Source organism: Schistocerca serialis, chromosome 4, assembly GCF_023864345.2.
Source record: "Schistocerca serialis cubense isolate TAMUIC-IGC-003099 chromosome 4, iqSchSeri2.2, whole genome shotgun sequence".
NCBI lineage: Eukaryota > Metazoa > Arthropoda > Insecta > Orthoptera > Acrididae > Schistocerca > Schistocerca serialis.
In genome coordinates, this window is record NC_064641.1 from 943957347 (window position 1) to 943974404 (window position 17058).

The following is a 17058-nucleotide window of genomic DNA, read 5'->3' on the forward strand; positions in this document are numbered from 1 at the left end:
TGATATATGCCACTGGTGGTCTTGGAAGGTGCCGTAATGGCTGTACAATACGTGAATGCCATCCTCTGACTGATAGTGCAACCACATCGGCAGCATATTGGCGAGGCATTCGTTGTCATGGACAACAATTCCCGCCCCCATCGTGTGCATGACTTCCTTCAGGATAATGACATCGCCTGACTAGAGTTGCCAGCATGTTCTCCAGACATGAAACCAATCAAACATGCCTGGGATGGATTGAAAAGGACACTGTGACCCACCAACAACTCTGAGGGATCTATGCGGAATCACAGTTGAGGAGTGTGACAATCTGGACCAACAGTGCCTTGATGAACTTGTGGATAGTATGCCACAACGAGTACAGACATGCATCAATGCATGAGGACATGCTACTGGGTATTAGAGGTACCGGTGTGTACAGCAATCTGAAAGTCTCGCTGTATGGTGGTACAACATGCAATGTGTGATTTTCATGAGCAATAAAAAGGGCAGAAATGGTGTTTATGTTGATCTCTATTCCAATTTTCTGTACAGGTTCTGGAACTCTCAGAACCGAGGTGAGGAGGTGATGCAAAATTTTTTTTGATGTGTGTATAACGACGACAATGATGATAATGATGATGATGTTTGGTTTGTGGAGTGCTCACGTGAACAGTTATCAACGCCCATACAAATTCCCAATATTACACCAATCTTGCCGCTTGCACGAATGATGATGAAATAGTGAGGACAACACAAACTCTCAGTCCTCAGGTGGAGAAAATCCACAACCAGGGTGTGAATCAAACCCAGGGGTGATCATATAACAGATGGCACCAGCAGAAGACTGTTAACATACACATATCATCATGAGTATGTAGATGAACAAATCCAAATGTTGAAGCCCTCCCATGTTAAACAGGAGATGAAAGACAACGCAAGTGATGAGGATTTCATAGATGATAGCAGTTATGTACAAACCACTTGACATGTATAGTTCGCCACAAATAAAGAAAGAACAGAATGAAGCATATGATACAGATTCAGAAAATGACAGTTCGGTAGAACAGGACAGAGAAAAGACGTCAAGCACAAATGGCCTGTTTAAACTTTTATCCAAACAAATTGCTGAGCATATTGACAGCATTGACACTCAAATTAGTGGTCTTGATAGTCAACTCAAAACTCAAGTTGGTGGATGCAAACAAATTGCAATGCAAGTTGGCAGTATCAAAACTCAAATTAGTGGTCTTTACAGTCAACTCAAAACTCAAGTTAGTGGGCAAGTTAGTAAACTTGAGACACAAAGAATTAAAATTAGCAGGCAGATTGAGAAAGTAGATGGAAAAATGGGAGCTTTGAGTAATGCAGTAAATGATATGAAAAATGATATTGACACTATAAATGCAAATATGACAACTATGTTGAAAGGTTCGAAGTTGAAATTATAAGTATCTAAGAGAAAGTAGAACCTTTAGTAGTCATAAAAGTGGCCAAAAAATTTTTCACTTGCAAACAGAAATTGTTGGCATGTGCAAAAATGAAATCTCACACTTGAGAAAAACGGTTTCTGACAGCAAAAACGTTTTAGGTAAACAAGTTACCTATTGTAAACAGACTTGTGACCAAAACATTTTGCAAATTGGAGGCAAACTTTCTGACCTCGAAAAGAAGATGAGAGATAAACCTGGTGTTGTCAGTAATGGTCAGCAATTATTAAATTATTGGAAGGAGAGAAACATTTCGATCCCTCCAAGAAACATAATGGTTGGCATCTGTTAGATTTTATAAAGAACTGGGAAAGAAATTTTCCTGGTTACTTGCCACTGTAAGGTGACTGAAGCGGAACACTGATCATATGACTCTTGACAAATTCATACAGAAATTTACCAAAGAGTATTGGTCAGAGCAAAAACAAGATTGCTTATGGCAAGAGTTTATTATGGCTAAACTTCCTGATAACAAAGGCAGGAACTCTTTGTAGGATTTTTGCGAATATTGGTACTATAAATAGACTCATTTAAGAACCAGACAAACCAAAGCAGAAATTATCTGGGAATTATGGAAAAACATCCAGAAGATTCTAAGAGATATGAGGGGAGCAATCATAGAAGCTTCTCCACATTTCTAGAAAGAGGTGAAGAGAAGAATACCACTGGCAGGAAACTGTGATGATGATCACAGAATAGTAATAACAGGAATCATCACAACAACAGTAATAGTAGTGAACAAAATGATGGTGATAGATACGGTGTCAATTTGTTTCAGAGAGGCCGGAGCAGAGGTTGAGGCACCTCTGCAGGGTGCGGTAGAAGATTCTCCGCCAAAAGAATGACAACAGCACTGAAAACCAAAATCCACGTTCCTTAAGGACCAAACTGACATGGACTGATTTAACTGGCCGAGATGTAAAAAGCCATACCGAAGTAGACACAACAGAGTTAGAATGCAGGAGAGCAATTGTGCAGCATGGCATGCCACAGCCAGTCAAGCATTAGATGCACCTAGATTTGAATCACTGCCTGGAAGCAGTATGTTACTGGTATGTGTTAGCAGACGGGCAGAAATTCCACTAGCAACGGATGGTACAAATCAATCAGCTGTTCTGAGGCAAGCCACAAGTAGGGCAGTGGAACCCAGTGAAGATGTCACAGCAGAAGTCAATGAACCTGCTACAGTGAATATTAATTGTGTAGTCAGAGAAAATGTGGACATGTTGATAGGCGGAGGAGAAATTGCCAATGAAAGTGTAGATGGTGAAAATGAGTTATCAGAGGTTATGGTTTGGTCTGTACAGATAGATGATCTGTACTGAGGCTTAAAACAATTCAAGTGGAAGGATTTTAAGAAAAATTATGTGACCGAGAAGTCTAGTGGTGATAAGAGGAGAAGAAAGAGCATCGAGAGGAGAGGAAGGTAATTAATGCCACGCAGAGTTTGCATGCTGTTACTATGTGGGTAGGAGGCTGAGAGATAAAAGCCACCATGCACACTATGTGTGCCGCCAATAATGTCGTCGCTAGGCACAGGAGTATGTTGGAAAATGAAATCGTCTGCATTGATAATGAAGCCATTTCTGTTAACAATTCACAAACAGAATAGACTGTTGTCAAAAGTCCTGATAATGTATGTACAGACAGTTGTCTACATGTCCTAGAAATCTATGAAGATTATATCAAATACGTGGTAGCTGTGGAAGTTACTGAAGCTGATAGGATGACAGCTCGACAGAAGAGCCTGCAGTGAATGAACAGGAACCAACACAGTTTGAAGAGAATTGTGAGTTCAATTTAAAGTGTGTAGAAATGGCAGAAGAATAACTTAGTGTCTGTCTTAGAAAAGCTTTCTAACTAGTGCCAGAGCAACCCATAATGGTTGGAATAAGAAGATAGTTTGGAAGATGGATGTTTTGGTGTCCCTGAAACCAATGAATGTGTAACTAAGAGTAATTTTGTACCACTTGATGATGAAATTTCCATACAAAATCTGAAATAGGTGCTGAAATCAAAAAGTAGGAACCACCGGATGATACAATACACAGTCAGCAGTGAGTTCAAGCAATTAAAATTTTGAACTCCAAAAACGGGAAAAATATCCAGACACAGATAATATGCAGGTTAACAGCATTTCTTGGAACGATATTACGGTTGACCAAAATTTGTTGTGGGAAGAGCAAAACAATACAGAAAATTTAAGCATTAAACAGATCATTATTCCTGTTGACATATATAACATTAGACTACAAGTACTCATGGATACTGGTTCACAGGTCAGTGCTGTCTCCCAGTCATTTTTTGAGTATATTGCTGACGTGACAAAAACTTCAAGGTTACTAGGTTCATGGTTGGAGATTATGTACTCATAAAAACTCATGATAAATCCATCAAACTGAACCATGACCCGTTTGAAGTACAAAGTATTGCTCACAATAATGCCTGCTATCTGATGTACCCAAAATCAAAGAAACCCCTATGTTTTTGTAACACAGTAGATCTTAAACCACATGTCCACAGAACTTAAAAGTATAGATACATTCAGAAACAAGTCTGGAAAAAACTGTACCTATTTTGAAAGAGGTGTACCTATTTTGTAAAATTTATATTACTATTCATTGCATGTTGTCAACATCACTATACTATTGTAAAATTATAGTTACCACTGTAAATTTGCTAAAGCATTTCAGTAATTTTCATAGTTTAAACACTATATGTATGTTGAGATGACTGTAATGCAATGGGCTGCAACTAGAAAGAAAATTTCTTACACATGAACAAATATATTATTTAAGCATTTTAATCATTTCCATCCTATGTATAGAAAGGTAAAATTCCTCACATTTAATGCAATAACACTCAAGTGAACTTTTATCAAGTTATTGATCCCTTTTAGAGTAAAAATACAATTATTATGGAGATTCGCTGCTCCTTGTTGAGATAATTCAAGAATATTACAGAGTAATACTTGACATAAAAGCTTATAAACTAAAACATACATAATAGTATCACATTATTACTGCTAATTATTTTACCATAAATATTATATTTACAGTTATGGGATAGTGCACTTGCACTTCTTATTGGTCCTTTGTATATTCCAACATTTAAATTGGTTTTCCTATTGCAATTTTTTTTTATGTCTTTAAGACAATACAGTCCTTTCCTCTTTCCTTTATTGACATCCTCTGGTATATGGCACCCCTCATGTGGGATATTAGCTATTTTATATGTCCCTTCACTTCGTTTTTCTTAGTCCAGGGGACCAAGTAAGATGCTCTGCAATAGGTCTTGTGTGGATATACTTTAATATTCTACTGGTAATCTTTTATGATTCCAGGGCATTCAATGAATACTTTGAGGTATCCGGATAATAATTCTGTTAATTGTCTAGCCTCTGAAGCATTAATGCAAGTTGCCTCCCATACTTTCTCTTCTATTGTTGTGACGATGTCACTCACATTGCTGGGTGCATCGCTATTTCGATTTTTGTGACACATCTGTGGGTGCTTTTGATCCAACACTAACAAATTCTGTCTGCTGACAGAAAGATTCATTTTTCTCATCAGCGGAAGGTTCGTACCGAACTCCCGATGCAGCATTAATGTTATCAGTCGTTGTTGGTACTTAAGTGCTCATGTCCCACGGGGAAGATCAATTACAGCTTCCCTTTCCTGAAGGAACTCAAGATCCAGAAGCACCGGTACTGACAAGTTATCCATTAGTAGGAATGTGCATAATAAACGATTATTTCCCAAGGAAACTTCCACCTGTGTCTGGTATTTTATACTCTGTGCCTTTTTTCCCAATGCCCCTATAACCTTACACTTTTGTAACAGACAAAATCAGCAATCTTCTTATCTCCGATACCTTCTTGAAAAACTGCGTATTCATAACTGATACATTTGCACCTGTGCCAAGCAGAATAGTAGTTGTTACACCATTTACAGTTCCGGTGACACTTGTTTGGATATTTTCCCTTTGCGGCTTATCAGAGACAGGAGGTTCCTGATATAGCTCATCTTCGATCCTGTTGGCATCCTGATACCGTATCATGTTTATTTTTTGTTTCGTCGACCTATTGCTTTCATTGTTGGCCTCAGTCACCTGGTGAAGACCTACAGGGATCGAAATTAGTTTATTGGTGTCTGAGTGTTTTGTTTTGCTTCTGAAGGTACCTCCACTATTCTAACATTTTGTGGGTTTTCAGTCGGAGGTGGCCTGCTTGGATCCCACCACGGTGGATATTGATTGTTTGGTATAGGTATAGCCTGTACGTAATTTATTGACTGACCCAAATTGATAGAATTTTGCTGTGGCTGTCAATGACTTGGCCCTGGCTGTCACCAATATTCACTGTCAGCCCGCATATTTTTAGACTTGTCTTTATATGGACTGTCTGACCTGTTGTCATTTTGTCTCTTTCAGTTGCTATCGTTATTGTTTGGATTTTCATTGTGGTACTGCCTCTGATTACCATTCGGTTGTTGTTGTTCTTTGGCCTTTTGATAATTACTGTTATTATTATTAGGATGTTGTTGTTTGCTTGTTTTTGTGGGAAGAGACCAAACAGCGAGGTCATCGGTCTCATCGGATTAGGGAATGATGGGGAAGGAAGTCAGCCGTGCCCTTTCAAAGGAACCATCCCAGCATTTGCCTGGAGCGATTTAGGGAAATCGCGGAAAACCTAAATCAGGATGGCCGGACGCGGGATTGAACCATCGTCCTCCCGAATGCGAGTCCAGTGTGCTACCACTGCGCCACCTCGCTCGGTTTATTATTAGGATATCCAAAATTTTGGTTGTATGGATTCCTACTATTATTATTAGTATTATTATTGTATTTTCGTTACTATATGCTTTACTTTTATTTTTCTTTGGACTACCTTCGCCCTGTTTCCATTGTTTCCATTCCATGAATTTTTTCCATTAGGACTATTGGTATTGCTGATCACATCAGAATTATTTCTGGCATCTTCTTGCACTAGATCCAGAGAATCAATTACAGACAGAAATTCTTTCAGATCGATGTCTGTAACATTAAATAATGTTTCTCTAATATGTAAGGGTAATCTAGCTTTTAACACTCGCAACAAGTCTCTGGTGGTTACTGGCTCATTCCAGTACCGGGTAATGTTAATATATTTTTCAAAGTATTTCCTTAAGGAACCTGACTTTGCATTGTACATTTCTGCATTGTAAACAACTTTACATAGTCACTCTTGAGTAGACGCTGACCAGACTTGATCAAGGAATGCCTTCTCAAAGTTGTGGAAAGTCTTGCAAGTTTCTGCTGCATTTAATGCCCAGAGCAATGCATCACCAGAAATATGTGAAACCACAAACTGTATTTTCTGTTCTACTGACCATGATTTTGGAAGAACACTTTTGAAGTTTTGAATGAAAACTACTGGATGTATGGTTTTCTTGCTTTCTCCATTAAATATTTGAAACTGTCTATGCTTAATCAGGCTTTCTTCATGCATCAAAGTAGTTAAGTGCACGGAATTGCTATCATTCGCAGGTGGTGTGGTTACTTTATTGCAAGTACATTCTATTTCACTATTATTGTTCCTTGGTGTCACATATTGCTCTGGTAATATCAGTTGATTACCAAAATTTGGTCTTCCTTGTGGTGCATTAACATTTGCCGTTAGATTATCTGTGATCTTTTGCCCGTCAGTATCAGTGTTGTCATTACTGCATACTGTCACATTTTCAAAGCTTTGATTTTCAGAGTTCAGCACCCTGGCTACTTCTGTTCTGACTTGCTTTCGGATTTCCGAGGGAATGTCCTCCTGTATTGTTTCCACAGTGGTAGCCAAAGCTTTGAATTGGTTCTCTAGTCTATCTACTTCAGTTTGAAGGCTACTGACCTGAACTGGAATGTTTGTTAATGGTTCAATAGTGGATTTTACTGCATCAATCTCCTGCTTAAAATGGGTAACAGTAGCATTATCATGATCGACCAACACTTGATTTATCCTACGGACAATTTCTTTATGTCTTTCCAGAAAAATTTTGTTTATGTTTTCCATAAATTTCTTTCCCTTTTCTTGGTTCCTGAGCTCCTGTTGCTGTTTTTCTATAAGCTTTTCCTGTCTACGTTTTTCCTTTTCCTGCTGACGTTGTCTTTCACACTCCTGCTCTTTAAGCTCACATTGTTTTTCACGTTCCTGCTCTTTAATAGTAAACTTTTCAAATAATATCCTGTATCAGGATAGCTTGAGCATTGCTAACTTCTGCCCCTTGCCCAGAAGAACTAGTGTCATTAATTCCTAGCTGGTTGACTGCAGGAGTGTCAGTTTGTTTTGGCATCTCCTCTGTATTACTATCACTCGGGACATCAGTTACTAAATTATCATTCATAATTCAATTTTCTAATAACTCGACAGAAGTATGGGTAGATTGTTCTACCTGAGACTCTGATGTCATTTCTGCAGCAGTATACTCATTCAGTTTAATCTGTTTCTTTTGCTTAACCATTGTATCACCAATATAGCACAACAAATATATAAATCACTGACAAGCACCAATTGACACAAAATAATCTTATAACTAACACATATACACAAATAACACTATCTAAATAATTCACTCTGGGCACAAAATCTTTTGTAGAATTGCTACACTTCAAAATATTATTCTCGTAGCCAGAATATTCAATTATTACTACATATGGCTGCAGGTACTGATTTCAACTTTAAATGTCACACGCAACGGTTGTTGATCGTGTGCTGCTATGTAATTACTGAACATGAATGTCTGTTCCTACCTTTGTTGATTGTGAGTGGTTTCGCAGTTACTCATGCTAACCACGGGACCACGGCGCCCCTGAGCTCCCGCTATCCTTGATGTTGCCTATCTTGTGCATGCACTACTCAGTTTGTATATTTTGCTTATTTTTTCATAGTTCCACACAACTTCTTCCTGTTTTCTCGATTGATCTGTGTTCAGTTTTTCAAGGCCTATCCACTGTGCCAACTTATAACTAAATCTGAGGGGGGTGCGATGGGGAGGTTCCCTTGTAAGAGAAAAACAGGCTCCAGTTTCTGCAGAAGTTTCATTACATGGTCATTAAAATTAAGATATTCATCTACATGAATCCCCAGCAATTTTATTGGTGCTACTCTGTCTGTGGCCTCATCACCCAACAACAGATCAAGATTTACATTTTGACATATTTTCACAAACTGCATATAATTTGTTTTATTAATACCAGAGAAGGAAAGTTGCTACTCACCATATAACAGAGATGCTGAGTCACGATAGGCACAATAAAAAGATTCACACAATTAAAGCTTTTGGCCATTAAGGCCTTTGTCATCAGTAGACACACATACACACATGCACACACACACACTCACATAAACGCAACTTGCACACACATCTGCAGTCTCAGAGAACTGAGGCACACTGCGAACAGCAGCACCAGCGCATGATGGGAGTGGCGACTGGGTGGGGGTAGGAGGAGGCTCGGGTGGGGAGGGGGAGGGACAGTATGGTGGGAGTGGCGGACAGTCAAGTGTTGCAGTTTAGACGGTGGGCAGGATCGAAGGGGGGGGAGAGGGTAAGTAGCAGAAAGGAGAGAAATAAAAGAAATTAAAAGACTGGGTGTGGCGGTGAAACACGGCTGTGTAGTGCTGGAATGGGAACAGGGAGGGGGCTGGATGAGTAAGGACAGTGACTAACAAAGGTTGAGGCCAGGAGGGTTACAGGAACGTAGAATGTATTGCAGGGAAAGTTCCCACCTGCACAATTCAGAAAAGCTGGTGATGGTTGGAAGGATCCATGTGGCACAGGCTGTGAAGCAGTCATTAAGATGAGGGATATCACATGTGGCAGCATGTTCAGCAACAGGGTGGTCCACTTGTTTCTTGGCCACAGTTTGTTGGTGGCCGTTCATGCAGACAGACAGCTTATTGGTTGTCACGCCTATATAGAATGCAGCACAGAGGTTGCAGCTTAGCTTGTAAATCACATGACTGGTTTCAGAGGTAGACCTTCCTTTGATGGGATAGGTGATGTTAGTGGCCGGACTGGAATAGGTGGTTGTATGAGGATGTATGGGACAAGTCTTGCATCTAGGTCTATTACAGGGGTATGAGCCATGAGGAATTGGGGGTTGTGTAAGGATGGACGAGTATATTGTGTAGGTTCGGTGGACGGTGGAATACCACGGTAGGAGGAGTGGGAAGGATAGTGGGCAGGACATTTCTCATTTCAGGGCATGATGAGAGGTAATTAAAACCCTGGTGGAAAATTTAATTCAGTTGCTCCAGTCCCAGATGGTACCGAGTTACGAGGAGAATGCTCCTCTGTGGCCAGACTGTGGGACTTGGGGAGGTGGTAGGAGACTGGAATGATAAGGTACAGGAGATTTGTTTTTGTTCAAGGATGGGAGGATAATTACAGTCAGTGAAGGCTTCGGTGAGATTCTTGGTATATTTTGAGAGGGACTGCTCGTCACTGCAGATGCGATGACCACGGCTGGCTAGGCTGTACGGAAAGGGCTTCTTGGTATGGAATGTGTGGCAGCTGTCGAAGTGGAGGTATTGCTGGTGGTTATTAGGTTTGATGTGGACGGAGGTACTTATGTAGCCATCTCTGAGGTGAAGGTCAACATCTAGGAAGGTGGCTTCTTGGGTTGAGTAGGACCAGGTAAAACAAATGGGGGAGAAGTTGTTGGGATTCTGGAGGACTCACATTACTCCCGCCGATATAATAAAGCCTGTACCTTCAAACTGATCACGCTCCCTGTGTCAATTCCCGGATTTTTGTGTGTAATCTCCAGCACTTTTCCGGTGCCACATGATCTTAGATCTCTAACTACAAACCTCTCCCCACCCCCCACACTTTCCCCATTCTATGCCTGTTCGCAGCCACCAAATCCACCTCTTCCAGTCACACCTACCATCCCCCTTACGCTTATCTGCCCTTAAACCTGCTACCCACAGTAATATACATATATTTATTACTGATAAGTTATTTTCTAATTTGACCCTTGTGACTTCTCTCAAATTTTAGTGAGTTTTCGCCTTCCACAATCGTCGTCTTCCTCAGATTTCATCTCGTTTTTTCCCCCTTGTGCATCCATTTCATCCTTTTCGTAATTTTCACACATATTTGGTGTACTTTTGCGTAATTTTTCGGACGTAATTCTACTTTCTCACGTAAGTTTTCGCATTTTTGCACCACCATGGATCCTTGCTCCTTCCATCTGCGTCAATACAGAAAAGTTTCCTTATTCCTAGCCAGATCCCAGTCCCACATACTGTTCCTGCGTTGTTGCTTGTCTCATGAAATCCCCCCTAATGGTCTTACCATCAAATTACCCATCTCTGGTTCCCACGCCTCCTTCCACAATCACCTCCATATGTTCAGATTCGGCCAATCCTTAGCCCTCACCAACATAGTCCTGCAAAACCATATGAACCAAGCCCAATCCTCCTTGCAGTACCTTCCCTAAATCCGCAAAATTATCCTGCTATGCAATCCCAAATTCCTGGAACCCATAACACACATTGAAACCCTTGCCCTGCAGGAACTTGAGCAATATGCACAACGCCACCTCAAAAATCTCTCCATCCTACTCACTTCCTACGCCGCCTTGGAGTACCACTGTCCACCACTTCTACATCCACCTCCAAACCCCCCCACCCACGCCCCCTCATAGCTGACAAACCCTGTCCCACAGACCTACTACATTTACCCCACCCTCTAAAACTCCCTCCCACCACCACACAGAACCCAGAACCTAAGCAGACCCGCAACACAGTTATGAACCTTTCCTCCAGAGGCCTTAGTCCCACAGAAATATCAGTCCTTTCCAAAGGCCTCACCTTTTGCCCCACTCCCAAATTCAACAATGCTGGACTAGTTAAAGACCTGCTCTCATTCTCCTGGTCCCTACAGTGCAAACACTTTTTCGCTACCAACCTGACCAATCAGACTCAACTGAAGACCAATATTGAACCTTGCCTAACTCCATTCACTCCTCCATCCAACCATGATCCACCCCCACTGCCTCCATACCACCCCTTTTAACTTTCCACAGTTTCTTAACCTCGAACCTTAATAAAAATATCATTCTGAAAATCCCTCAACATGCAAACTAACCTTACATTCGCAGAAAGAACCACAGTCCACCATCTAAAAACCGATCCCAACCTTATAATTCTACCTGCTGACAAAGGCTCCACCACCGTTGTTTTGAACTGCAAGGATTACGTGGCAGAAGGACTCCGTCAGCTGTCGTGGCAGAAGGACTCCGTCAGCTGTCAGATACTTCCACCTACAAACCATGCCACAGTGATCCCATTCCAGTAATCCTGCAGGATCTCCAGTCACTACTCAAATCCTTAAGCCCACCCAAGAACCTCTCCCCAGAGTCCATCTCTCTACTTATCCCTACCACTCTCCCCGCACTCCCACCTTCTACATGCTTCCTAAAGTCCATAAACCCAACCACCCAGGACGCCCCATTGTGGCCGGTTACTGTGCCCCCACTGAGAGAATCTCTGCTCTCATAGACCAACATCTTCTACCTATTACCCAGAACTAATCATCCTATATAAAAGATACCAACCATTTTCTCGACAGACTCTCCACAGTTCCTGTCCCTTTACCACAAGGTGTCCTTGCTCATCACTATTGATGCCACCTCCTTGTACACTAACATTCCTAATGCCCATGGCCTTACTGCTGTCGAAAACTGCCTTTCCAGACGCCCTATGGATTCCAAACCAACATCCTCCTTCTTAGTCTCCATTACCAACTATATCCTCACTCACAATTACTTCTCCTTTGAAGGCATTACCTACAAACAAATCCATGGTACGGCTATGGGTGCCTGCATGGCACCATCCTATGCTAACCTATTCATGGGCCATCTAGAGGAATCCTTCCTAAAAACCCAGAATCCTAAACCCCTCACCTGGTTCAGATTCATTGATGACATCTTTACTATCTGGATTGAAGGTGAGTGTACCTTATTCACATTCCTCAAGAACCTCAACAACTTCTCCCCCATTTGCTTCACCTGGTCCTACTCAACCCAAGAAGCCACCTTCCTAGATGTTGACCTTTACCTCAGAGATGGCTACAGAAATACCTCCATCCATATCAAACCTAATAACCACCAGCAATACCTCCACTTTGACAGCTGCCACACATTCCATACCTTGACGTCCCTCCCATACAGCCACCTGTGGTCATCACATCTGCAGTGACAAGCAGTCCCTCTCAAAATATACCAAGGGTCTCACTGAAGCCTTCACTGACCGTAATTATCCTCCCATCCTTTTACAAAAACAAATTACCTGTACCTTATCTTTCCAGTCTCCCACCACCTCCCAAACTCCCACAGTCCGGCCACAGAGGAGCATTCTCCTCGTAACTCAGTAACACCCGAGACTGTAGCAACTGAATTAAATTCTCCGTCATGGTTTTGATTACCACTTGTCGTGCCCTGAAATGAGAAATATCCTGCCCACTATCCCTCCCACCCCTCCTACCATGGCATTCCACCGTCCACCGAACCTACACAATACACTCGTCCATCCTTACACAACCCCTGCTCCCAATCCCATACCTCATGGCTCATACCCCTGCAATAGACCTAGATGCAAGACCTGTCCCATACATCCTCCTACCACCACCTACTCCAGTCCGGTTACTAACACCACCTATCCTATCAAAGGCAGGTCTACCTGTGGAACCAGTCATGTGATTTACAAGCTAAGCTGCAACCTGTGTGCTGCATTCTATGTAGGCAAGACAACCAACAGGCTGTCTGTCCACATGAGAGGCCACTGACAAACTGTGACCAAGAAACAAGTTGACCACCCTGTTGCTGAACACGCTGCCACATGTGATATCCCTCGTCTTAATGACTGCTTCACAGCCTGTGCCATATGGATTCTTCCCACAATCACCAGCTTTTCTGGATTGTGCATGTGGGAACTTTCCCTGCAATACATCCTACGTTCCTGTAACCCTCCTGGCCTCAACCTTCGTTAGTCACTGTCCTCACCCATCCAGCCTCCTCTCTGTTCCCATTCCAGCACTACACAGCTGTCATTTCACTCCCACACCCATTCTTTTAATTTCTTTTATTTCTCTCCCTCTCCCCTCTCCACACCTTCTCTCCTGCCCTCTGTCTAAACTGCAACACTTGACTGTCCACCACTCCCACCATTCTATCCCACCCCCTCCCCGCCCCAGCATCCTCCTTACCCCCACCCAGTCGCCACTCCCATAATGCGCTGGTGCTGCTGTTCGCAGTGTGGTCTCAGCTCTCTGAGGCTGCAGATGTGTGTGCAAGTTGCGTTTATGTGAGTGTTTGTGTGTGTGTGTGTGTGTGTGTGTGTGTGTGTGTGTGTGTGTGTGTGCGTGCGTGTGTGTATGTATGTGTGTCTACTGCTGACAAAGGCCTTAATGGCCAAAAGCTGTAATTGTGTGAATCTCTTTACTGTGCCTATCGTGACTCAGCATCTCCGCTATATGGTGAGTAGCAACTTTCCTTCTCTGGTATTGTTACATTCCATCCTGGATTTTCCATTGTATAATTTGTTTCACTTGCATTTAATGTCAACTGGTTTGTATTGAACCAAGTGTGGACATTCTTTATTACCTGATCAGTAGCTGTTTGCAGCATTTGCTGTGGTGCACCTGTTATCACACTAGTGTCATCTGCGATAGTATGGCCTTTGCTGCTCCATCTGAGGTTGAATGTGATTTATATAGACAAGGAACAATAAGTGTCCTAGAATTCTGCGGCCAGAGTAAACTGACATCAGTGCTACAGTCTGTGTTCTGTTTTGTAGATATGATTCAAACCACAAAATCCCTTTTCCATGAATACCTAGTGCTTCCATTTTTTCTAAAAGAATGCCATGATTGACAGTGTGAAATGCTTTGAAGAGGTCTAAATTTATTTCTACTATGCAATTTCCTTTTTATAGATTTATGATTATTTGTTCAGTGTAGCACATTAGTGCTGTTTCTGTATTTTTACCTTCCTGGAAGCCATGCAGATTTCTGTTTGGTACTCTGACGCAAAGTGACACTTGTCTGATTACTCTCTTTGGCTTTTCATTCGGTCTTTGTGCTCTCGCGCCATGTTTGACGTCCATTTCTGTATTCGCTCTGTTCAGTGCAGAAATAAATGTTCATTTTGACTCTAAAAGTGTGTTATTACGGTTCTACGCCACATAAAACCCCCAGTGGTGACCCCGAATTCTACATCGTGCATTCAGGAATTATTTTGTGCTTACTTTCACAGTAAAGAACTCCGTGTGTCGGCCCAAATTGTCTTGAAAACAATGGATCTACCAGTGTCATTTTGTGCAAGTACATCGCACCCTAGCAATTGTGCTTGTGTTTTTAATAATGTTCCTAATATACAGTTGGTTAAAAGTGTACAATTTTCTGGTCCCTGCCGTGCCAGAGGCCACTTCACCATCACCAGCCCAACATGTCCACCATCAAATGCTACTACACAGCAGGGCCTGTCACCCGGACAGTGCACGCTGCTCACTGACATAGTGAATGATAATCGTGTGATGGATGTTGTGTTTCAGCCTCCAATTAAGCAGTTGCCTTCTGGCTGGTTCGATGTGCAGACGCAGTTCATGTGGCTCTTGCGGCTGATGGCGTGGTTATTAACGGTGACAAATCACAGCTCTGTTCCACATCTGTTACTTTCCTTGGCCATATGGTCTTGGCCTCCACCCTACTGACTCAAATCACAAACATCCTCACTCTGCTTCTCCCTGAGGATTACACACAACTATGCCGTTTCCTAGGGATGCTGGACTTTTATCGGCGACATAAACCTCGGGCTGCCTCCATCCTGTCGGCTCTAACCAATGCCCTCTCCAGTAAAAATACAACTGGAAAGCATAAACTGGAATGGACTAGACCCATGCTGGACACTTTCAACAATTAGCAATCGACCATCATGCTGGCTGTCACTCCCCCACACCCCGACCCCTAGGCACAGATTTCTACAACTACTGACGCTAGTGAGTCAGCGGTAGGTGCTGTCCTCCAACAGCACACTGCAGACTCAATGCAGCCGCTGCGTTTCTTCTCAAAAAAGCTTATGAGGAGTCAGTGTAAATGGTCGGACTTTGACCACAAGTTCCTCATGGTTTAAGAGGCAGTCAAACATTTCAGGAGCAATGTTGAAGGACATGCTTTCACCATCTATTCTGATCATAAACCTCTTATTGACGTGATGCGCAATGCAGCGAAAGATCTCCCACTGCGCCACTTCTGGCTCATGGATTTTATTTGCCAACATTCTTCGGACACTTGTTACATCTTCAGCATGGAAAACATAGTTGCCGACTACCTCTCCCGTATTTTGATGATCTCTGCCCTGTTGAACTTAGAGAAACTGGCATGACTTCAGGCAGAAGATGTGGACACTCAATGTCTGCTCTCAGACGATGGCCCTTTGCTCATCATCAGACCTGTTGCCTTTCATGGGTCATCAATTCCTCTCATCTGTGACATTTCTACTGGTTCGTCCAACCCCTTGGTACCTTCCCCCCTTCGGCGTGGGATTGTCAACGCGTTACCCCAGAACATGGGCAACAACACACCTCGAAAACGAAGATTTTGTCTGGCCAGGCGTGCAGAACGATTGCCACTTGTGGTCACGTGCTTGTGTTCCTTGATCGACTGTGTCACCTGTTGGGTTGAGGCGGGTACCCATGATGGACATTACAGCTGAGACAATCGGTAGGGTGGTCATTTCCGCGTGGGTGACTATATTCGGTTGCCCACTCTCACTTGCCACGGACCAGGGCCACCAGTTCGAGTCGTCGCTTTTTGCTCATCTGGGTGAGTTGTGCGAGGTGGTGAAATTTCACATGACTACATACCATCCACAGGCCAATGGACTAGTCGAGCGATGGCACAGAACATTAAAAGCTGCACTCATGTGCCATGGTGGGCTTTGGTCTGAGGCTCTGCCATGGGTATTGCTGGGAATCCATTCCTCGCACAAGGAGGACCTCAATGCTTTGTTGGCGAAGGTCCTGTATGGTGAACCACTCGCCCCACCTGCCGAATTCATTGAGAACACTTCTCCAACGGACGCCACTGACCTGCCGGCCTTTGTTGAATGAGTGGGAGCTAACATGTCTCGCTTCTACCTCGCATGCACACGCCACAGGTGTTTGTTCATAAGGACTTGAATGCTTGCCAATTTCATCATTTTACAGGATGACCGGTTCGTGTGGCACTACAACCTCCATCTCTGTCTTGCACCCCGTATTACGCCGGGAGGGGGGGGGGGGGGGGGGGGGGGAGGTCAATACATTCGTGATTCTGCTCAATGGCCACCCGAGTACAGTTTCGGTACAACGTTTAAAGCCTGCGTGGTCCCTCCCGGAGCCACTTCTCACCGCTCCCTGCTGACCTGCCTCTGCCGACGCCTCACCCACCACCGCCGCCTCCACAGCCCCTGTCGACTTACCACCACCTTCTTGGTTTGTAAATTTTGAACGTAATGAAGTTGTTGCATTTATGAAATAATTGTTGATGTAATTTGACAAATCTTATTTTTAATATTG